Source organism: Chelonia mydas, chromosome 14 (genome assembly GCF_015237465.2).
Source record: "Chelonia mydas isolate rCheMyd1 chromosome 14, rCheMyd1.pri.v2, whole genome shotgun sequence".
Lineage (NCBI taxonomy): Eukaryota > Metazoa > Chordata > Testudines > Cheloniidae > Chelonia > Chelonia mydas.
The window spans coordinates 11,617,970-11,642,969 of record NC_051254.2 but is presented as its reverse complement, the minus strand read 5'-3'; the positions used below and the strand labels follow the sequence as shown (position 1 = coordinate 11,642,969).

Sequence of the window (25,000 nt, the reverse complement as noted above, 5' to 3'; positions counted from 1 at the left end):
AGAGAGAGACACAAATTCCAGCACTTCTGGGTAGCCATCAGAGTATAGTAAATAATATATCAAATAAACAAATCTAATTTTTATAAACATGGGTCTATTTTCCAACTTTGAAAAGTTGGAGAGGAAAGAAATACCTTGAGAGCAAGCCACAAGACTGGGAATAAGGTCTCTATTCAGATCCCAAGAAAGGGAACCTTTTCTGTCCTGACTGATGGATTTGTAATGGAAGATGGGGGTCAGAACTGACAGCACTCTTCCCAGATGTTAGGTATTCTTTGGGCTGACATCATCATGGTATGATTTATATGGGGATTAGATCAGGCTCTCATGTTTCTTTCTGACATTCCAGGAAAAGCCTTTTCCTTTTGGATTCTTGGATGTGCTGTGACCTCTTGCCTTTAACTGAAGGTTTCCTCACATTTTCTACATTTTTTTTTTAAATTTGTTTTTGTTTTCTCTGTTCTGCTCAGGATCTGATCATCTTCTAAGTGAAAGAGAGAATCTGGATATTATTTCATGTACAACTTACAAAGGGAACCCACTAGTACGTCTCAACAGAGGAAAGTGACTTATACATGCCCCCAGAGTAACCCCGGAATGACACCTGAAGCCAGGTTTGAAACTGTGAGTAGTTGCTATGGAGGACAGAGCTGGAGCCAGATACATCCTCAGCTCTGGCCTTTAAGGCCATGCCTTCTGGGACTTGCAGTTCCCCTGAAGGATCATGAGATTGTAAACTACACCAAGGCCTGCTGGGAAAGAAGGCCCAAGCCATAAAGGAGCTCACGGTTGCTCAGACACATGAGAGGTTGTGGTTTTGTTAAGATTTGATGTATGGGTTTGCTGAAGCAGCTGTGGAATAGGAGGAGTTTGTGTAGGTAGGATAGCAGGCCTTAGAAAAGACCCTAATAGGACAGTCAAAATGGTGGGAAAAGGACCCTCAGAAAGGCTGGTGCCTGGGGTGAAAGCTAGAGAATATGAGAGGTAGGGTAGGGATTTGCTTCTCCAATGATGAGATGAAAGACCAGCAGTAGGACAATAAGGTGAAGAGGCATAGGTAAGAGTCTGCAAGGGCTCATGAAGTGGCCCGGAGGCATGCCTTGAAAAGATTCATTTGGTGGAGCACTATTTGGGAGTCTGAACCCAGAGAGTTTTGAAGCAAAGGTTGAAAGCTGATTGGAAAGGGGAGGGCTCTCTTTGGCTTGTCTGGAGGGCTCAATTATATTAAATGAACTATGAAACTGCTGAGGGGACTGCTGTCCTGGCTGTGCGTAATGCTGGAGAGAGTAAATGATGGTGTTTCACTCTGCAAATCTTCCTGTTGTTTTTTTTGCTTTTTTTTAGAAGAGAAGATAGTACTGTTAAGGAACCAGAACACTACCTTAACCAAGTACTTTGTTAGTGAATTGTCATAGCTGCATGATATCTACAACTCATTAACTTCTTCAGCTGGGCACCCAACATCATAGGATGTTCATGAAAATGTTGGCAAAAATATTTGAAGCATTAACAAGACTAGTCAATACCTCTTGTTATGTTTTGTTTTATTTTTGAAGGACTCCTGCCTTGACGTGTCATGAGAATTAATTTGGCCATGATAGAGTTTTCATATAGAGAAACCACTGGTTAGAATTTCATTGATACTATAGCAATGCTCAAAGGACATAATCGGGATTGAGGGTTTTTTGACCAGTTTTACTGAACATTTCCCCTCACCCCCCATGTGTATAATAAGACAGTGCTATGAACTAAGTGTCTGAAAGGTCACCCAAAAGAAAAACTGCAGGTATTTTAAAATATCCACAAGACGAATGTAGTAGAGCTCAGGTCTGTGTGTTAGCGGTTTTCTAAACCACTCTGATTCTTTTGAAAGTCTTTGTTAGCTTTACTTCACTGACAATGAAGTTGCAGTGAGGTCAATTTCTACAAGAAAACGAAGCCTCTGGTTTTCTTTTTTCTCTTTGAATTTGAGTTAAATATACTTAGATGGCTTAGCTTTATTCTCCATTTGATGACCTGAAACACAAGAATGTATTTTATTCTGCTCTTTTGAATCTTTACAGTCCTGTTCAGATCAGATTTCTCTTAAGGCGTCTAAACAATAATCTCTGTACAAACAAGTAAGTTTCACAAGGAGACCTCTTGGGTCTTTACATACAGGATATTCTTTGCTATCTCCACCACTTTTTACAACAACTGAGATATGCCATACTGAAATATGCTAGAGAATTGCAGTGGGATGGGAGCTTATTTTCTTATGCCAAGGAGATGCAAAAGTGATTTATACAAAGAAAGCAAAAAAGGGAGTGAAAGCAAATGGAAACTGAAGAACAATAAAGCCACAAGATTGCTCCATGCAAATCCTTGTGCGTCTCATTTTCCTTAAGACTGTGGTAATGACTGCTAGGCAGGTGGCATGTTGTGACCGCTTTCTACAGTGCAAAACAAGCTTGCATTATTGTCATTCTCTCCCTCCGCTCCCCAACCCCATTTCTCTGTTTTGTTCTAAACCTAGATTGTGAGCTCTCTAATCCAGGGTCTACCTTCTTATTACCATGTTTGTACGATGCCTAGTGCTGTGGGAACTGGATTCTTGATTGGGGACTCTGAGGTCTACAATATAAATAATTCTGAAAGTAGAAGCCCTGAACTAAAACCTTGAAATCCAGAGAAACTATATAGGTAGGAATTTAGGGCTGTGCCCTTCTGGCATTGGAAACCATGTTGAAACTTGCATCAACTTCCTTTGGAACGAGACTAGGCCCTTAGGATGAACAAGTTCTCTAGTGCACCTTGCCTGTATCTCATCCCTCAGGGTATGTCTTCACTACCCACCAGATCGATGGGCAGCGATCGATCCAGCGAGGATTGATTTATCGCATCTAGTCTAGATGCGATAAATTGAACCCCGAGCACTCTCCCGTCAACTCTTGTACTCCAGCGCCATGAGAGGCACAGGCAGAGTCGATGGGGGAATGGCAGCAGTCGACTCACTACAGTGAAGACATCATGGTAAGTCGATCTAAGTACATCAACTTCAGCTACGTTATTCAGATAGCTGAAGTTGCGTAACTTAGATCGATTTCTCTCCCAACATCCCCCCCCCCCCCCAGTGTAGACCAGGGCTCAGACTAATCAAGGAGTCCCTGGGAGAGGGAGAATACTTGTTAGGTTTGTGAAGACCAGATTAACCAATCAGTGGCCACTGCAAAGACGAAGTATTGTTACACACCTTTAAGCTTGTTTTCATTCTGCAGTTCAGTGTGACTTTGGTCATCTGTAAAACATAATGGCGCTCTGGCAAACTGATCTCCCCCTACTGCTACTCCTGTTCATTTCTAAATGACCAATTCCATCAGGCACATGTACAATACAAAAGTGGGGTGAGTATATTAGAACAGGAAGCCTAAATGTTTTATCTTCCATTAGTTAATAACAGCAGTAATGACCTCAACAGCACAGGGCACAGTCTGCAAAATTAATAACCACACGAAGGTTACTGGCCCAAAGCAACAGACTCTCCCAGACAGTCATTAATCTGCCTTGATTATTATTACTGCACTACTGAACACAAAAGCCTCCTTGCTGGACAAGTAAAAACTTCCCTTCAACTCCTTTTCCCACCTCCCCCCCACCCTTAATATAACCTCTTCTCGTTCTCCTTGTTGTATAAGAAAATGTGAGTAGAACTCCTAAGGTAACTGTTGTGCAAACTCACTTTAAGCTGATGTTAAGAGGCCTCTGGCTTACAAATAGTGGCCCATTTTCCACCTATCTACGTGGAGCTTTAAGCCATTTCTTATCTTTCATAAGTAGTTATTGTCAAGGGAAGTAGCACTGTGACTTGTGAGGCATGGCCTTTCTGGGAAGGTTATGAATGTGCCTTTTCAGTTAATTGGCTGGCAGCATCTGTCTACCAGTAAGTGTTTAAACCATGTTCATTCATATAGATTTCACGTCTTATTTTCAGATTGAAAGTGAGAGTTTAATCTACTGTTTTTAGCTGCAAACATTTCATCCTCGTCAGTATATTTGGGTCTGTATTTAGGCACCATAGTTCAGTGTGAAATACTGAAGTTGAGATATCCACAACAAAATATTGCATGAACAACAAACTGCTGCCATGAATGGAAATCTCTGAAGTAATGTAGACCTTACATTCACATAATCTGACCTCTTGGAGCAGTGCAAACATGTGCTTTCAGAGTTTTATCATTCTACACATCTTTTTGTTGGCTGTGGTATATAGAAACTTCGACAATCCCCACAGATTAGCCTTTTTCTTCCTTTTTCATCCCTTCATTCCATGACAGTTGTGTACATTAACCTTCAGATCTCATTTCCCTCCATTTCATCATCTTTGCTGCCAGGATTAATTTTAGTTGGACAATGATTAACATACCATGTGCACTGCATAACCAGCTCAAATTTGGGTAGGTTATTGGACCTCTCAAATCTTAGCACCTAGCTACCAGCTTGAACTTCTAAACAGCTGCAGTTAATGTGTGTTTCCTTGCAGCACAGATCCTGCTGCAGAATGGATAAACTGTAATACATTTCTGAAAAGACTGTGCCTTTGTTCAATAGAAAATATAAACTGTTGACACATCTGTTCTAGTTTGTTGGTTTGTTTTCCCTTTGAGAAATATGTGATGCCTGGCTAAGATTTATTGATTGATTGGTTTTTTTTAAAAAAAACCCTGTAATTAGCAATTAAAGGTGGGAGACCTTTTGGAAAATTTCACAGGAGCAGCCAGACTTGGGCCAGGGGAGCTTAACAAAAGCCCCTGTAGTGTCTCAGTCCCTCAGGCACTCGAAGGTGGATATGGATGTGTGGGGGAAGAGGGGAACTGAAATTGTAAAACAAAACAAACAAACAAACAAGCCTTAAAATCAGTCCCCATTGCATCTTTCCCCTGTTCTTGGAATATATGAAATGAAGTTGAAAGAAACCTACTCAACAAGGCTACATCCATACAATCTCCCTTGTGCCAGCTAAAAAAATGAGTTTCCATGAAAAAATCAGCAATAGCGATAACATTTAATAAGAGATCTCATTCTGAAGGTTACTTTGGTAGGGGCAATTCCTGTGGATCTTACTCTTGGAGTAATTTGACATAGTTCGACATAATCATGGATTTCCATTGGTGCAATTTCCTACTTCCTTGTGATCATAAGCCCTAGTGGGTGATCAATAGTAAACTTGCAAGCCTGAGAAGAGAGAAGCTGTGGCAAAGAGACAGACTCTACGGAATGGCTCACTATGTGTATAGTGATTATGAAATCTCATTTCATTACACTACTGATTTCCAGGGAATGAAATTATAAACAAGATGATTACTGAATGTAATTTATGGCCCATTTAATTATATAGCTGTCAAAGCAATGACTCCAGCTGAATTGGCGTCATCTTTGTTCTTTTTCTCAATTTTTTAAACAGAATGGATCTGTACTTTTTTCCTGGTCTACTGAGTTTGTTAATTGTCCACAGCTGAAAATATATATATTCCTATTGCAAGATCAGCAACCTTTGGTTTGAGAATCTAGCTGTAGCCAGTTATAATTACCTTTGGACCTGATAGGAAATTTTGCCTATGGGGGTCAAAACCCCTTCAGGTGATGAAAAATTACTTCTCTTTCTAGCTTGCTGGTCGATAAAAAAGAGAATTTCAGCTCTCTGAAAAATGCTGGACTTGTGCAGCAGTAAATACAAATACTTGTTAGGCCTATTTTTTTTAATTAGAAAATAAGGCTAAGATTTTGTTTATGAACAGCAGGCAATCCTGAATGCACCAAGTAAATACCCAAAAATCTCTATTCTCAGTCTTGTTTCAGAATGAAGATTCTGAACACTTGCTTTTGCTAGGATTATCAACAGCCTGTAAATAACGGTATGATTAAACAATGAATTTCAGAGACCTACGTTTGATTGCTTTTCAACAAAATTCAACAGGTGCCGATAGGAACAATCCCATAGTGTCACCTATCTTTGCTGTTTGAAAAGCCCTCGGCATATTGTGGGAGATACTGCAAATAAATTAACTGATATAACTTACAGATAAAGAATGAAATAGCAGGAGCATAAAATCTACTGTTTAATAACAAAATGATATATTGCATTTTAAAGGACACTAGCTGTATCTAAACCTTTTTTTAGGTTTTTGTAAAGATAGAAGGGTTTTCCACAACCTGCTATTGGGATAGGTTCTCAAATACAATCTATCCTGTCCGCACACTGGTGGTATATGGTAATATTCGGGCTGCAATGGGCCAGCTGACAATTTACTTAGCAAAGAAGAGAGGCTAAAGCCAGCGGCATCAAGTTTTGGGCCTATTGCCCCTACACCGTGGCAGAGAGGATATTTCAGGTGAGAGAAGAGCAGAGGCTTCACTCATGTTCACTCATAAGGGCTTCTCTAATTGTGTGGTCTCCTAAAGTGCTGTAACTCATACTGGGTCTGGTGTAGACTAGCTCAGAAAATGAGTCAGCCATTCCTGATTTCTTGATGACCCTCTCCCGCATATGCAGAAGAAAATATAGCCCCTTGACTAACGATTCTTTGACAAAGTGATGGGGAAATTTAAATATTCTCCTGCAGTGCTAATAATCCAAACACAAAAGCAATATTGTGTGAGTGCATGAGAACTAGAAAATCACCGTGTTTTATAAATACAAAAGAAGAAATTCCCACCAGTGTAAAGACCGCCCCAAGACACAGCATTGGTGAAGAGATGAATGGGTCATGTGGTGAACATTTTCACTGGTAAGTGCATTTCACCCCTAGTGCTCAAGGCTATAGGCTGTGCCTACTTCACTGAAAATAATATAAAAACCATGGTAAATTATACAGTGGGGGTTCTTCCAAAGTTGCAGTATTTGACAAAAGAGAATATATACTTATATAAAATAATGGAGACAGATGGTTATGAGTTTTCAAACTGACAAAGTCACATCCCTTCAGTTATGACAAGTAACTTTGGAATGTAGTTACCTAAGGTAGGGGGAAGGGGTTTGACGACTCTCAAAGAAAACATATTGTTATAATCTGCTGAGAAGTGTCTATACTTCTCCATCACTGAGTTTTTTGTGCTTAGAAACTTTAATGGAGACAAGTTGCTGGACTAGATGGATAACTAGTCCTATCCAGTGAGGTCTGTTATATGTCCTTAGGACTTTCACTATGTCCTATAAAAAAATCCCTCTACTGCTGAGAAAAACAAACAATTATCTCCGTGTCTTTCATTAATGTGGTTTGTATGGACTTGCATTTGCTTTCCTCCCCCAAGAATAGAGTTCCCATTTGTGTTCACTATGTGCAATGATGTCAATACTAAAGTCAATGAAATTTTAGCAGCTCCGGTCTACTATAAAAGTATACATTTCTCTGCAGCACAGAGAAGTTTGTTTTATGAAACTGGATTTTCATAACAATCCAATTGGATGTATTCACCTTCAATCAGTGACCCAGGCAAACTCTTGTTTTGTGGAGAGACAGGTTCACCATAGCTCCAGTCAGCACAACATCCCTCTATTTTTCTTTTTAATATGTCAATACTGCAAGTCCCCTGTACCTTCAGGCTAATCATCAGTGCTTGTACCAGATGTCATGTGAAGAAACAAGAACATTTGTTACCCATTCAAAAGGCTTTTGGCAATGCCTTATACCTTTTCTTGTTCACCTGGTGCTTAACTCATTAACACTATGTTGAATCAACTCCATCTGCCAAGTGTGACAAAGTGCCAACTTCTTGAAAATCAGGGCTCAAATTATTGATGAGTCTCCACTCCATAAAAAATGCTTATCTTTTCAGTCCTGAGCTTTCTGTAGATCAAATGCCAGCTACAGAATAATGGTGGCTTTATGGGCTGCTATCCTCACGAGCCCTGCCTCCAGGGCATGTTCAACTCTTTCCTCGTGCTGACCTGTGTCTGAAATATTTATATTGTAACATTTAGAAGTTTTTGTTTGTGCTGGTCCCTTTTATGATTAGTCTTTCAGCTTGTTCTTTAGGTACCTTACTAGAAGATGGCTTTTGTGCTTCGAGGGTGAAATTCACTGCTGTGCAGAGTACCAGCGAAAGGACTATACACTATGTAAATCCCACTTAAACCCTCAAAATAGAATCATAGACTCACAGACATGTAGTGCTGGAAGGGACTTCAAGAGGTCATCTAGTCCAGGCCCACATGCTGGTATACGTAGACCATCCCTGCCAGGGTGTTTGTATAACCTGTTCATAAACCTCCCATGATGGGGATTCAACAACTTCCCTTAGCATCCTATTCCAAAACTAAACAATCCTTATAGTTAGAAAGTTTTTTTCTAATATATAACCTAAATCTCACTTGCAGATTAAGATGATTACTTCTAGTCCTATCTTCAGTGGATATGGAGAACAACTGAGTGCTATCCTCTGTATAACAACCCTTAACATATTTGAAGACTGTTACCAGCTCTACACTCAGGCTTCTTTTCTCAAGCCTAAATGTGCCCAGTTTATAACGATTCTTCATAGCTTTGGTTTTCTTAACCTCATCACTTTTGTTCTCTTCTGGACTCTCTCCAATTTAACATCTTAAAGTATGGTGCCCAAAACTGGACATAGTACACCACTGAGGCTTACTAGTGCCAAGTAGAGCAGGACAATGATCCTAGATATGACACTTCTGCTAATATACCCCAGAATATTAGCCTCTCCCCCCCCCAACTGCATTACATTGTTGGCTCATGTTCAATATGTGATCCACTATAACCCCCACCCCCAGTCGTTTTCTGGAGAATTACTGTGTTGCCAGTTAACTCTCCTTTTGTATTTGTGCATTTAGTATTTTTCCTTCCTAAATGTAATACTTTGTACTTGTCTATATTGAATTTCTTCTTGTCAATTTCAGACAAATTATCCAATTTGTCAAGGTCCTCTTGAATTATAACAGCATCCTCTAAGGTGCTTTTGCCTCCCCACAGCTTGGTGTCATCTGCAAATTTTATATGCATACTGTGATGGGATGGCTCACCTATGCAAGGCCTGAGTAGGGAAAAAGTGCTAATTAACCCCTCACAGGCTGCACCTGGAGGAGAGTCAGGGTTACTAAGCTCTAACTGATGATGAAGCCTAGCTGGGCGGGGCAGGCTGAGCTAGTAAAAAACAACAACAAAACCCCCAGGAACTAGCCTCCCTGCAGCCCCCTCTTGCTTGCTATCTACAGTCACTCCCTCGGGAAAAGGGGTGTTTGTGGCCTTAAATGGGAAGTAAGCCCTGGGATCCTTCTTGAGAATACGGGCTCTGGCAAGAACGTGAGAGGGGGTGAAATGGTAATCCAGGCGGGGGCCAGAAGAAAGAAAGGGAAAAGCCTAGGGAAACAGCAACAGGGACAGAGCTTAACATGGTTCATCTGTGTTGCTGGGTATAGGGTCCCTGGGCTGGAACCTAAAGTAGTGGGTGGGCCTGGGTTCCCTTCCCAGCCACTGGGAAAGCGGTATTTGGTCTGGAAGACTACCTGATGTGGCATGTGGACAGCTTCGTTAGAGGGATCCTGATGCCATGGAAGGGGAGGACTAAATAATGACTTTGCTAGAAGGCTAAGTCATGCAGAAGGAGTAACCCACTTACAGAGAGAGACCTGCCCAGGGTAAGCAACTGAAGAACTGGGGATCAGAGTGGTTGAGAGTTAATCCCCAGATGCACCATAAGGAGATGAGGGGTGAACCCTGTGATACATACTCTCCAACTATTATCCAAGTCATTAATGAAAATATTAAATAGCACTAGACCTGGGTCAACTCACTGTGGGACCACACTAGATAAACCCCCCGCCCCAGTTTGACAACGGTTGAGTATAGTTTTTCAATCACTTGTGCACCCACTTGATAATAATTTCTCAAGACGATATTTACCTGCTTTGCTTATGAGAATTCATTAGGGACTGTCAAAAGCTTTACTAAAATAAAGATATATCATGTCTACAGTTTTTCCTCCCATCCATTAGGCCAGTAAGCCTGTCAAAAAAGGAAACTAAATTGGTTTGTCATGGCTTGTTCTTGCCAAATGCATGTTAGCTATTACTTACTACCCTTTAAGTGCTTACAGACCAATTGCTTAATAATTTGTTCTAGTCTCTTTCCAGGTAATGGAGTCAGGCTGACTGGTCTATAATTCCCCATGTCTCCCCTTTTCCCTTTTTTAAAGATAAGTACTATGTTTGCCCTTCTCCAGTTCTCTGGGACCTCGCCTGTCCTCCATGAGTTCTTGGAGATAACTGTCAATGGTGGTGATGTTGCTTCAGCTAATTCCTTAAGTACCCCCTAGGGTGCATTTCATCAGGCCGTGTCAACTTGAAAACATCTAACTTATCTACATGCTCTTTAACCAGTTCTTTCTCTATTTTGGCTTGTGTTCCTTTCCTTAGTGTTACTTAACACAACTAATATCTGGTCAAAATTAACTTCTTTAATAAAGACTGAAATGAAAGAGGCATTAAACACCTCAGCCTTCTTGGTGTTCTGTTATTAGTGCGCCTTCCTTGCTAAGTAGTGGACTTACGCTTTCCTTCATCCTTCTCTTGCTCCTAATGTATTTATAGAACCTCTTATTGCCTTTTATGTTCCTTGCTGGTGTAACTAATTTTGTGCCTTTTAGCATTTTTTTATTTTTCTCCCCAAGTAGTATCGGGCCTCGGAAATAGATTTATGTGGAATATAAGTGCTGAACAAGGGTGAATTTCACCCTTACAGCTTTCTTACAAGCAGAAGCCTCTCCATAATCTTAACAGCAATTATAGGTAAGTGGAGCCTCTTTAGAGCTTGTTGACAAATTGTTTCAAAGTTGCGGTTGAATAACCTCAATTCCATCTCAAACCTGGTGCACAGTGTTTACTTAACGTTCAACCTGTGACCTAATCTGTTTTATCTTCAGGTCTAACAATTGGTAGGATATTAAACACTGACTTAAGGAAATGCTTTTGTGGAGTTTTGTTTGTTTTTAAATGAGATCCTAAAAGGATAACCTTTAAGTAAACATTATTTCCAATGTATTTATTTCCTGGGATTTCCCAGAAGAAAATCTTTTTGGTTGGAATGTGGGGGGTTCTTTAAAACTTGCTATTTCCACATATTTTTATTCCTATAGATTTATGGATAATTTAGCTGATTGAATTTTCATTGGGGAAAAAGCAGTTCAATAAATGATGACACATCTACTTGTCATTCTTATAGTCATCAGATTAATAAAAGTCACTTTGCTATCCAAAACTGTCTGTTAGGTTAATGCATTATACGGGGAATCTACATACTCAAGGCCTCTATAGAAGTACGTTTGCAAAGTAGTAAGCACCCTCCTTTTACTTAAGTCAGTGAGAATCAAGGGTATGCAGAAACTCTCAAAATTGGGCCCTTAGAGAGGATGGGAGATGATCTTTTGTCTGTCTGCTGTGACAGACCCAGACCAGTGAGGTACAGGAGTCTGGTAGAAGGCAAATATATACTGGCCACTGGATGAATAGTTTTCTGTGCCCTGAGTGACCAGAGCAGGGGCTGCATGAGAGCAATCAGGAACCTGCTAGAACCAATTAAAACAGGCAAGCTAATTAAGACACCTGGAGCCAATTAAGAACATACTGGAATCAGTTATGGCAGGCAGACTAATCAGGACACCTGGTTTAAAAAGGACCTCCCATCAGTTAGTGGAGGGGTGCAAGGAGCAGGGAGTGAGAAAGTGTACTGCTGGAGGACTGAGGAGTACAAGCGTGATTAGGCTTCAGGAGGAAGATCCTGCAGTGAGGATAAAGAAGGGGAGCCATGGGGAAGTATCCCAGGGAGTTGTAACTGTAACACACATGGTACAGGAGACGTGGACAGCTGCTATCCGCAGGGCCCTGGTCTGGAACCCAGTGTAGAGGGTGGGCCTGGGTTCCCCCCAACTCCTGGTCGGACACAGGAGAAGTTGACCTGGTCTGTGAGCAACACCAGAAGGGAAGGTCTAAATTGGAAAGGGATCTGGCCTGTCCCCGACCCACTAGGTGGGTCAACAGAGACTGTGGAGATTGTTCTACATTTCCCCCATGCTGGCCAGTGATGAGGTTAGCTGAGTGAACGGCAGGTTTGAGCCTGTAGCAGAAGCAGCCAAACTGAGGGATGCCGGGAATCTCTGAGGTGAGTAAATCTGCCAAAAAGTGCAGGACCCACCCAGGAAGCGGAGGAACTTTGTCACGCTGCATAGAACAAAAGAAACAGAACCTGTTGTCTGTGAAATTCGTCCTCTTACTGCTGCTTTCACTTCTGCATTTCATCTCTGCCTGGAAACTTACCAAAAGCTTACTTCACTTTCATGCCCGTGAGCATCCTAAATGTTTGATAACACGTCCTTTCATGGTGCTGCCCAAGTGTGCCAACCTACCACACTTGGGCAGCACCATGAAAGGACGTGTTATCAAACGCTTAGGATGCTCATGGGCATGAAAGTGAAGTAAGCTTGAAACGCTTGCCCCGTCAGACCACATGTGAAACAAGATGCTATGGGTGGAATCCATGAAGGCATCTACACCTGGACTTAGGTGCCTAAGTACCTCCACTTCCATCCACAGAACACCCACCTAACCCTGTAGCTCAGTGCCTAAGTTTTTGCCTCTTGGCATGAGCACTGCTGCTGCACTGTGGGGTTGGGGCAGGATGCCCCAGCCCATCTTAAGACTTTTAGCCCAGGGTTTAGGGCACTCACCTGGCATGTGGGAGACCCATGTTCAATTTCCCCCTTCACTGGAAGAGGGGGAGGGAGGAGGGCCCCTGTTCAAATCTGACCTCTCAGGACAGTGTTTCAACCCCTGCACTATAGGATATTCTGATGTACTTCGCTATCTCCTCTTGAAGCTGTTCCACAGTGGATAAACAAGTGATTGGAGTAGGGGGACTTGACCCACAGTCTCCTGCTCACACAGATGGGTGCCTAAGCCACTGGGCTGCAGTATCATTCTCTGGCCCAACGACTCTTTCGTTCTGTATCCTGAGTGGAACAACTTCGAGTAAAGACAGAGGGAGCCCCACATGAGAATGTCTCCGGGCAGTGTTTGGAGGTAGGATGTGAACAGGGATCTCTCCTCTCCCAGGAAGGTGGGTATTGAACCTGAGTCTCCCACATCTCAGGTGAGTGAGGGGCTACAAGTTACAAGGTTGGCAATGGCATCACCAGCCCCATTTTGTGTGGAGTGAGGCAGGCAGCTAATTGGTTCTTGCACAAAAATACATAGGTGCCTAAACCAGGAGATGTGTTCCCGTTTGTGGATTGGTAGCAAAGCTAGGCACTTCCCTGTAGCCTGGACTTAGGTGCCTAGCTCTGTGAAAGGGGTAGGGCTTAGAACATGGCCTCTCCTATTGGCTAGCTTAGGCGGGGAGCTGGCACGCTAGCTTTCATGGATTGCATTTTAAGGCATCTATGTCTTCCCATTCATTGTATAGGGGTCTGAGGTGCCCAACTCTGCTTTGGGCATTTCAGTGTTCCTGTGACTTTTCTAAGTGCAGTGATAGAACATTGGAACATTTGTGGGTTTTACCTTTATTAGTGGGTCTCATTCACTAACAAGAATCATGCAACTGTAGTTGTACCAGTAGTAACATTAACAACTCTCTGACTTCAGTCTTTGGTATCAGCTGGACAAAGCATGGGAAAGAGTATTAGGAAACAGCATTTGAGTTCTATTTTTGTACTAATTCTTTTCTTTTCTCTTCTCACTTGGATCTGGACTGTTTTGGAATGTGCTTAATCTTTTGTTCTATAGTATGCTATGCAGGATCTCCTCTTTATTGAGGTAAAGTGCTACCATCTCCAGCATCAGTTGCACTCATGTTCATTTAAGCTTTGTAAATGATTAGTTGATTAGTGGAGTTGCTTCATTTTTGTTTCTGGGATTTTAACATTTGCTGCTTTAATACTGTGTAAAGGATTTGGTCATACATTCCTTTAGCAATTTTGCATGTCTTCCTTTCTAATGTTAACAACTTCAAAACACTAAGAAGCAGCCTCTCAAATTAAAAGTAGTCAGCCCTTGTATCAAACATTATGGAGTACTGGTGAGAATTACCCCCTGTTTGGTCAATCTAAATTAAACCAAATCAACTTTAACCTTATATTTAGCTAATGTGACCCCATTCGATTAAATCAGAACTGTTACTTTTCAGAATATTTTAGATTGTATCATGCACATAAACCCAAACTTCCAAATCCCTAGTAATGTGAGTAGTCTCATAAATTGGTTGAGTAAGGACAAGGCGGATTGGCCCTTGTGCATTTAAAAACCTTGACCCACTACAACCTTCGTTCCACAAGCTATAGTAACATTACTGTTACTCAAGACAGTGTGTAAATTTGGCCTTTTATCACTTTCTCCCCATAATGAGCTAAGAGTTGTTTTTATTCCATCCTGAAGTTGCTCAGTATCATTAAAGCTGAGCTCAAGCTGACCTTGAGGGGGTGGAGGAGTGGGGGAAAATATAACATGGAAAGCTCTGTTGCTATGGAACCTATTAATGAAAATCTCATGAACTGTAAGTGAAGTTAAAAGTTAGAGATTATTATTTTAAATGTGGTGCTTGAATTAACAACAAAATTTTGTGGTAATTAACAACATAAATTGTATTTTCCCAGATGAGCATTTATGAAAAGGTTATCTAAAACTGGCAAGTGGAAGTCAAAATTCAATCATCTATTTCAGATGCATTGTCTTTTTATTGTAGTATGTTTATAAGTGATGTGTGTGTAGCTAAGGAAATTGTAGTGGGAGTTCTGTACATAATATATATATATATATATATATAGTGGCTGCCATTTAAAAAGCTAACATCGACTTATGGTTCCCACACATTGTTGAAGTCTGACAAATTCAGATTAGAAATAAGGAACAAATTGTTCCATTAGCTAATCACCCCCATTGTTACAAACTAACAACTGAAGGAGAGGATTTGCTGTCTCTGGATACCATTCAAGAAGAAGTACTTTAGTCAAACAGAAGTTATTAGGCTCAACGCAGGAGTAATTATATGGCCATGAGATGGGGTGTACCAATGCCAGATGAGGCCTCAAGGGGTTAATGAGAGTGTGTGGGCACAATCAGTCTCACCCTGCTATATCTGCAGAAGTGACTCAGCTGGGGGCTGACAGGGAAAGAGCAGATTGCAGACTGTCACTCGGCATGAGAAGGCTAGCCTGCAGAGTCTGCCGAGCTTTAGGGAAAAGAGGCCAGCTGAAGGAGAAGCTGGCGAAGTCCCTGTAGCTGACTAAAGTTAAAATAGAGCTTCAAGGAGGAGAGCTGGGAGACTCCCATAAGGAGGGAAACCAGGAGGCTGTTTGGTATACAGCTGAGCTGCTGCCAGAGAGGAAGCTCCTGAATAGCTAGCTGGAGAGAAGCCATGAATCCACAGTGATATTCGCAGAGCTCTGGGAGGTACTGACAAATGGGGAAAGGCAGAAGTAGCCTAGGGAAGTGGTATAGGATTGAAGGAAGAGTCCTTAACTGCCTAAACAGGTTCCTTGGGCTGGGCTCTAGAGGAGAGGGTTTGCCTAGGTTCTGCGACCTCTTCCCCAGACCAAGAGGGGTAAGTTCAGGCTTCAAGACTGAAAGAGGCCAGGAATGAGATGGGGGTTGAGGGCCTGGCACAGAACCCACAAAACTGTGGGGTTTGTTGAGCTATTGACTGTCCCTGGAAGGGACAGGACTCTAGGTGACTTCGCCAGAGGTCTGAGCTGCAAGAAGCAGACTACTGTAGAGCTGTGCGCTTGCCCACAGGATGTGCTACAGGAGGAGAGCCTGCTATGCTATACCCAGCCATTGCGGGTGTGCTAGCTTGAGAGTCATGCCTACAGGCCTGTGTTATACATGAGATCAGATTAGATCTAATGATCCCTCCTGGCCCTTAAAAATCCATGGTCTATTGTTATCTGAGCATAGTTCTTTCCTGTACTAAGCATAGGAAACTACAGTGCTCTCACTACTGTGTGATTTCCTGCTGTTGATAAACACTAATTCTTGAATGGTAACCACTGCAGTAGAGATGCACAGATAATAAATAGACACATGTCGAATGGGTTCAGAAAAATTTGGGTACTTCTAACATAGGATGGTTTGGAAGCCAACAGGCTAAGGTGAGGAATTCTACCCAGAGATCACTGTATAGGTAGATTAGCCATAGTCATGGGGGGGCGGGAGGGGAGTTGGTTTTTTTGTTGTTGTTGCTCTGCTTTTTTTCCTGAGGTGTGCTTTTTCTTTCTTTCTTTTTTTTTAAAATCTGGTTATTCCACAGCTGGTGGTGTGTGTTTGGTTGGTTGGTTTTGGAAGAAATAGAGCAATGTCAGCGGTGGTCTGGGGCAACAGTAGACTTGTGTGTCCTGTTCTCCAATGAATTAATCTCATACTTTCAAGTGAGAAAATAAAGCATGTGCTTTAGTCAAAAGCATTTTATTGCAGGTAAAATGGCAAAATTCAATTCCCTGGATTATGCAGGTTATTGGACCAAACCTAATGGTCCCACCTGGCTTTAAAATCTAGGATTTATTTTAGGGAAGGGTGCTTTCTAGTAATGATGCAATTGTGCCAAACAGCTATTTGGTGACTGGGAGTGCAAGTCACTGGTTGGCTATATCACACTGGCCTAAACTTTGAAAAGAAGGAGCCTTTTTTTCCCCAAGGTTACCGTTGTGGAAGGTGTATGTGTACTCTTGCTGCTTGAATACCAAAAAGGCTGGTTTATAATGCTTTGGGGAAATTACAGAATTGTAATGTGGAATTCTATAATCCTTCTTTAATGCTGCTCATTGTTTTTGTTTTAAGTTTGCATTTTGAATTTCTGTAAAACTTTACAGGTGTGCATTCTCTGTACCTGCATAGAGAGGTAATGTATTAATTTTAACTATCTATGATAATTCTTCAAAGCTAAACATATAGGAACTGCTCAGCTGATGGCTTAAAAAATAAATGGGAAATGCACCCATGTCAAGGTTCCTTCCCCACTCTGAACTCTAGAGTACAGATGTGGGGACCTGCATGAAAACCCCCTAAGCTTATTTTTACCAGCTTAGGTTAAAACTTCCCCAAGGTACAAACTATTTTACCTTTTGCCCTTGGACTTTATTGCTGCCACCACCAAGTGTCTAACAGATATATAACAGGGAAAGAGCCTGCTTGGAAACGTCTTTCCCCCCCAAAATCCTTCCCAAACCCTGCACCCCCTTTCCTGGGGAAGGCTTGATAAAAAAATCCTCACCAATTTGCATAGGTGAACACAGACCCAAACCCTTGGATCTTAAGAACAATGAAAAAGCAATCAGGTTCTTAAAAGAAGAATTTTAATTGAAGAAAAAAAGTAAAAGAATCACCTCTGTAAAATCAGGATGGTTAATACCTTACAGGGTAATCAGATTCAAAACATAGAGAATCCCTCTAGGCAAAACCTTAAGTTACAAAAAGACACAAACAGGAATCTACATTCCATTCAGCACAGCTTATTTTATCAGCCATTTAAACCAAACAGAATCTAACGCATCTCTAACTAAATTGCTTACTAAGTTCTAAGACTCCATTCCTTTTCCGTTCCTGGCAAAACATCACACAGACAGCGAGAGCCTTTGTTTCTCCCCACTTCCAGCTTTGAAAATATCTTGTCTCCTCATTGGTCATTTTGGTCAGGTGCCAGCGAGGTTATCCTAGCTTCTTAAGCCTTTACAGGTGAAAGGGTTTTTCCTCTGGCCAGGAGGGATTTTAAAGGTGTTTACCCTTCCCTTTATATTTATGACAATCCATTATTCACCACTAGTCACAACTTGACATTCTCTAATCAAGAACTGCTTTCCCATCCATGAGCAGTTCAGATATATGCTACTCTCACTTGCAGCCCCTGTGCTTGGGTGTACCATTGCTGTGTTTCCTATCATGGTCAGACAGCTGAGAGTATGCTGCAGCCTCTCTACCTCAGGAACCACAGTGAGACCAGGGATGAAAAGTTTCAATCAGAAATCTCTTAGTTACGTGACAAGATTGCTTCTATGAACTCCTGAGCATTCAGACTCGGAGTGTGCCTGCATCATGAGAGAGACCCCTCACATTGGGAGGCCCTCCGGTGATTATACATGACTAATTTTAAAGATAGCACCGCAATATATTGCAACCATGATATAAATATACCTCACCAAAATGGGAAAGGAGGTAGAGAGGCGATAGCGTGGGACAAGGCAGCATCCTCTCTCCTTGTACAGTTGGAAGATCAGAGGCAATATTGTGCTTCAGAGGCACAGTTACCCCTTTTGAGGATGCGTTGGGGCAGAAGGCAGAAGGCCACACAGAATTTGGCTCTGAATCGCCAATACCTACGCTGAGACACCAGCTTTCCTGGTGTGTGCTGTAGTGCTTGGGTACTGGAGATTTAAGCCTCAAATAGAAATTCCCTAGGTTTTGTGAAGATTTTAATCGTCATAAGTTTACTGCAATGGCTTTTTTACGTAAACATTCTGGTGACGCATAGAAGAATTCAATAAAGTAGAAACTTGGTTTCATTAGTTAGGGTAGGGCAAACATTTCAGCATATATAGCTTGTTCTGTATCTCCTTACGCAGTTGCAGCGGATGCATTTAGCACTACTGCTTTCATCTTTATTGGCTGTTGATAGTGTTGTATATTTTTGGGTGACATGGTTAAAGTACACTTTCTGATATTCATAAGCCAAGATGAGAGATTCAGAGAAGCTTCTGATAGTCTACGTGTCTCATGCCAGTGATATCGACTGTGAGGAACGTAAGAGAGAAGTGGTGTGATTCTTTAAATGAGTTTTACAGAACTAGAACAATGTATACACTCCACTTTAAGGATCTTTTGTGAGAGGTTCACTATTGTTCCTTGTTAATTAGGATTGGAGATGAGAATCCTGTGGTACTTCCAGTACTAGTATGTTAATGCAACATACATCACTTCAGCAGTGCCACCTCTGTGTTGATGCGTCTAAGAAAAGACAAGATGTCAAAGGCAGAGTAGGTCAGGGTAGGGTCAGGGTTCTGTCAGCCAGTGCTGCATGTACCATTCCTGTGCATCATGGAGACTTACGGTAATAGACATCTGCAAAGCTACCACATTATCTTTCCTAACTCCCTCCTTTGTGCTGATTCCTACAAAACCTTGGCAACTGTGAGGCTGCTGGTGTGCTAAGACAACTGCTTCTCATGCCGACCAACTGTCTGTTCCTTTTTACTTACCTCTCTTTCTGACTATAGCCATTTGTTCTCTCTTCTCTTACACTTAAACTCTTGGAGGCAGGGACCATGTTCTGTTCTGTTCTGTTTGTATAGCATTTAGCACAGGGAGGTCCTGGTCCATGAGTAAGGCTCCTATGTGTTACAGTAATCCACATACTATTTCTAAACTTGTATTTCATGAAGAGCCTGATCCAACGCCCACTAAAGTTAATAGAAAGATTCCAACTGATTCACACGGGATTTGGACCATGCTCTAAAGTGGCAATGTTGATTAAGACACGTAACTAGTTGAAGCCAATATGTCCTGTTTAACAGTTCAATCTTTCACTCCAGAGCTGAGTGTCTCTAAACCCAATGAAGTACAAGTAGAAGTGGCTGTCCCCTTCCACGTTCTATTTTGTATGCATGAAGCAACACATGGTTTCTTCATCTCCCTAGACAAAGCTGTAGAACACTGTTTCTCTACCTCTTTTTTAAATTTTCAGACCCCTTTGGGAATTTGAGTGGCAGTGTGGATCCCTTTGGAAATCTATTGTCTGTATAGATCACTATATTCTGTTCAGTCAGTTTTCAGTCTGTCTTTCATGGAACCCATTAGACATAGTCTGGACCCCCGGACCACAGGTTGAGAACCACTGTTATAGAGGACCTAGAATATGTTTCACAGATTTGTCTCCCTATGCATGCTCACCTTTTGCTTGTAGCAAGCTATGAATGTGCTGCCATCTCATGGCAGGTGACAGTTTAATTGGAAATGACATACCATGCAGGACAAATTAGTATTATGTAAATTTGACCTGCTCAAAGATAACTAACAAATTGTCAGCCTGTGTTTTAAGACTAAGGATATTCTGAGTATTTTAATGTAAGTGGCAGAACAATTGTAGATGAACCGATTGTACATCCCGCTACTTGCACTCTCTTTGCATGCATCTGATGAAGTGAGCTGTAGCTGACGAAAGCTTATGCTCAAATAAGTCTCTAAGGTGCCACAAGTCCTCCTTTTCTTTTTGCGGATACAGACTAACACGGCTGCTACTCTGAAACCTCTCTTTGCATGCCTTCAGTAAAATAAGACCTTGAATGCACAGTTTTAATATTAAAGATGCCTGGGACTGTATAGTAAATCCCACTGAACATTACTATCAGCACTAGTCTTTCCTTCTCAGAAAAGTTTCTTTGCATTTCAGCAGCAAATACTAGTGTAAATGGTAAAGAGAAACTTAATTAAATCTATTACGGTGACTTGTTAAAGAACCCAAGCGTCTGAGAACACTAGAGGGGAAAGGGAAGCACTTTGTCTTTGTAGACTCATGTTTTATTTTACAGGAAGCTATCGCTGTGTCTCAATTTTCATCTTAGAATTTTTAGCATAGAAGTAAAATAAAAAGGTATTACTCTGTTTTTTTCCTCTCTTATACTTGGGTTCTTATAGTGAACCTGTCTCTATGGTATCTGATTGCAGTCATTATAGTAACAATAATTAGTCAGAGGCTTCAAGTGGGATCAGGGATACTTACTGTGGTCTCTTAAGAAAAGTGTCATCTTGTACAGCTATCACTGAGCTCCTTTTAAGGGTCTGATCCTGCAAGATTATGAGCTCATTTCCCACTTCAGACAACGGTTTGGATATCTGCAGTATTAAGGACCTGTTTTGCAAACCTGAAATCTGTGGGGCTCCTTGCACCAGTAATCGTTTGGAGGATTTTGACCATAAAATGTACCTTCCAATAGCAGATATTTGCTTACTAATGGTCTACTAAGTAGAGAAAAGGAGTACTTGTGGCACCTTAGAGACTAACCAATTTATTTGAGCATAAGCTTTCGTGAGCTACAGCTCACTTCATCGGATGCATAGCTCACGAAAGCTTATGCTCAAATAAATTGGTTAGTCTCTAAGGTGCCACAAGTACTCCTTTTCTTTTTGCGAATACAGACTAACACGGCTGTTACTCTGAAATAAGTAGAGAATGAGGCATATCTCAAAATGCACATATTTAAAAGGCACAATGTATGTATCTAAATCTTTTAACAGAAAACAAGTAGTTAACAACCTCTGCTGTATCTAAAGCTTAATAAACTTGACATGAAAGATCTTGCTTAGCCTTCTTGTAATTTAAAGGCATAACAGTGTACTGGTACTCTAATGCTTCTGTGAGGGGAAAATCATTTTGTGGAACACCGTGTTATATTGGACACTGATACCTCTTTGTTCATATTTCTAGCCTATCATTTGATTGGTGATAACACTACCTTTTCAGGAAAGGTTGAGTACAATTTACATCTGCATTTTTACACTCACAACTCAGTGTTAGAGTTGAACTACTCCGGCTTGCACTTTCAACTCCTTTTGTGAGCACAATAGCTTTTGCACATACATAGCACTTTTTCATGTGGGGATTCAAAAATGTCTGACTAGTGCCATTTTACAGATGTATGTTAGTTGTGATCTACTTTTTTTTTCTGTGGGGCATTCTGAATAATGGAGGAACTGTGTTACAAACTTATCCTGTAACCTTAGAACACAATCTGGGTCTCAGTTACTGTATTTCCCCAGTTTGTAGATGAAGTATTTTCCTCCTATGCTTAGGTATGTGAGGATTGGCTATGTATGGGTTGTGAAGTACATAGACTTATGACTGACCATTGAAAGAGGTTGGAAAAGAACTCCTGGCTCACAACTCAGTAGTCCTTCCTCTAGGTATGTTGGTGGTGGAAGCGGGAAATCGAGATGGCAGGATCTTTCTTACCATCTCCTGTGATTCTCCAGCTTCTGAGAATTTCCAAAAGGTGATCCAGGGTCTCTTTCACTGCGTAAATAGAAAAGCCTGGCACTCCCTAAGTAACTTGTTTTTTAAGCTGATGCTTGTATCCAGATCTAAAAGAATGTTCACAGTCTAAGACTACACTGCAAAGTACATTTTTAAAACCCCTTTAAAGTTCAACAAATCACAACCAATTTTCACCATTTCCTGTAAGCATGATGAGCCAGCACTATTGTTTTAGTTTTTTTTTAAATGCACTGATGAATATGTATTGAGACTCAGATATTCACAAACTTTTGCGAGTGCTGCAATTTGCCTTCCAATTTAATCTGAAATTTTCCTTTTCTCCTGGTGAAATTAGCCTGTAGATGCCCCAAATATATCCTGAATAAATACTGCTGGAAACCCTTTGATGACAACGAGGGGACTAATAGCAGGAAATCCCAAACTACTATCATGTGTGTTCATAAATCAGAAAGCATTGCCAATTAGTAGTTTAGGGAAATTAAGGGCCTGGTTTTTCCCACTGCCTTAAACTTTACCTCTCCCACCTTGTCCCTCCAGATAATATCTTATCTTGGGCCAACTTCTGTTGGTAAGAGACAAGCTTTTGAGCTACACAGAGCTGCGCTCTCTCTCTCTCCCCAACAGAAGTTGGTCTAATAAAAGATAGTATACCTCACGAACCTTGTCTCTCTCATATCCTGGGTCCAAAGCAGCTACTGCAACCTCGCACCTTATCTGGTCATTTATGCTTGTGCAGTATGGGTATAAATCAGTAATAGTATTTTTACATATTACTGTAGTATATGCAGATCTCAACCAAGATCAGGGCCCCAATATGCTGGGCGCCATAGAAATGCATCATGGGGAAACACACCCTATCCCAAAGAGCTTACTACCAAAACAGACAAGACAAAGGGTGGGAGTGAAAACCGAGGCCCAGAGACGTCAAGTGGTTTGACCACTTGACACAGCAGGTCACTGGCAAAGCTAGGAATAGAAGTCTGAATTCCTGACTCCAATTTTAGTGCCCTACACACTAGACCAAGCAGCCCTTCTATTTTGAGAGGCTCAAGTTGTACAGTATTGCATTTAATAGGAAGCATACTTTTTAAAAAACATTCTATTGCGGAGGACTTTTTCATATGACTATGGGGATTAAGAAATAAAATGTTATGTCAATATGCATCGTTAGGCTTTCTTCACAATATCAAAACGCTCTGTAAAAGGCCCCACAAACATTAGGCTGAAAGTATTTTATCTTTGCAGAAAATCTTTTACTGGTTAATGCCCTAGTTCAATGCAGAAACTTCAAAAGATGGTTGAAAACAACATAGTATTCATTTTTTAAAATCTGTCTTGAAGCCAACCTCTTCTCCTAAAATATGCTTTTTAAATGAAAGCAATACTAATCATTGTTCTATTAGGCTCAATGGTCAAAAACTTGACTTGATATTCATAAGGTTAATACTGCACTTCTCCTTTAATACAAAATAAAGTGTTTTGAAGGAACAGATCAAGACATAGGGGGGAGATTTTTCGCAGGAGCGGGTGGGTGAGATTCTGTGGCCTGCGTTGTGCAGGAGCTCGGACTAGATGATCATAATGGTCCCTTCTGACTTTAGTATCTATCCGCTATCTATCTTTAGTATCTATCCGCTCCTCTTTGAATCAAAGGCTTTGGGGAATAATTTTCCATTATAAATAGTTTGTGTGACACAATGCAGTAAAATGAGGTATGAAAAAATAAATTGGTTACACAATTTAATTTTTCCTGCATCCCTAGCCTGCCACTAAGTCTTAAAAATATCCTGTCTCATTCTCAGCATGTGTAAATCAGTATAGTTTCAATGGAGCTGTGTTGAGTTATGGCCTGCTGAACATCGGACCTTCTAAAGTTTCAAATATTTGAACTCATTGGATCCTTCCAATGTTCATGTATTGGAACCAGTATTCTGGTTGTGTCCTTTTCTCAATGAAAACCCCCTTTGACTTCACTGAGTTTTGTTTAAGTTTGAACCAATCTTGCAGTACTTTGGGGTCTATTCCTAGGCAGGCTGTGGGATCAGCCTACATACACACTCTTCTCATGCACTATTTATTAACTCCAATATTCTATCTGGCCTTTTCTGATCAAGTGGCCCTATTTGATGTAGGGGACTGTGTGTGTATGTAGGGCCTCCGATAGCAAATTGTGGGCCAGCTCAGTCTTGTGGTCCTTGCTCAATCAAAACTCCTCATAGGTAGGCATTTCAAAAGTGATCATCATTGGCCTAACTCTGCTCCCACTGAAGCAAATGGGAATTTTGCAATGGAATCAGGAATGCTTGTGAAAATCCCATAGTGCATGTCTACCCATAGTGCCTCTTTTTGGTGGCTTTTTCTTTCCATCTAAGGTGCCTCCCAGATACTATGGTAATGAGAGTCATAAGTACCTCACAGTCTTAACCATATTTATTCTTGCAACATCCTTGTGAGATAGGGAGAGGCAGTGTGGCCTAGTGAGAGAGCACTACACTGGAACACAGAATACCAGGGCTCCATTCACTGCTCTGCCATTGGCCTGCTGGGTGAGCTTTGCAAGTCACTTCATTTTTCTGTCTCAGTTTCCCAATGTGTAAAATTGTGGTCATTGCCTCCTTTGTAAAGGGCTCTGAGATCTACTGATGAGAAGCACTGGATAATATCCTGCTCTTATTGCTATCCCCTTCTTATAGATGTGCCACCAGGCACAGAGAGACTGACTTGCCCAATATCATATAGGAGGTCTGTGGGAGAGCAGGGAATTGAACCCAGGTCACTTGAGTCAAAGGCTAGAGCCCTAACTCTGGGACCATCAGTCTTCTGTGAGAAGTAGGTGGGGCTTGAACTTGTGATCATTTACATACAAAGCAAGACATTTTTTTCTTTTTCCTCTTCAGTCCACACATAGCAGCTCTCCCTTGAGTAGAGGTGAGTGAAACTGTCTGGAAATGTTGTGATGCCTATGAATACAAACGTAATCAGAA

The 25,000-nt window shown here is 41.3% G+C and overlaps 1 long non-coding RNA gene across 6 annotated transcripts in view; it reads left to right on the top strand.

Moving 5' to 3' along the window:
• Nucleotides 1–25,000, top strand: part of LOC122462910 — a 147,691-nt gene that overhangs the window by 7,594 nt on the left and 115,097 nt on the right. For all 6 annotated transcript variants that reach the window (XR_006285811.1, XR_006285807.1, XR_006285810.1 and 3 more), the window contains exon 2: nucleotides 471–624. This is a non-coding gene — a long non-coding RNA (uncharacterized LOC122462910). The remainder of the gene's footprint in view (nucleotides 1–470; nucleotides 625–25,000) is intronic.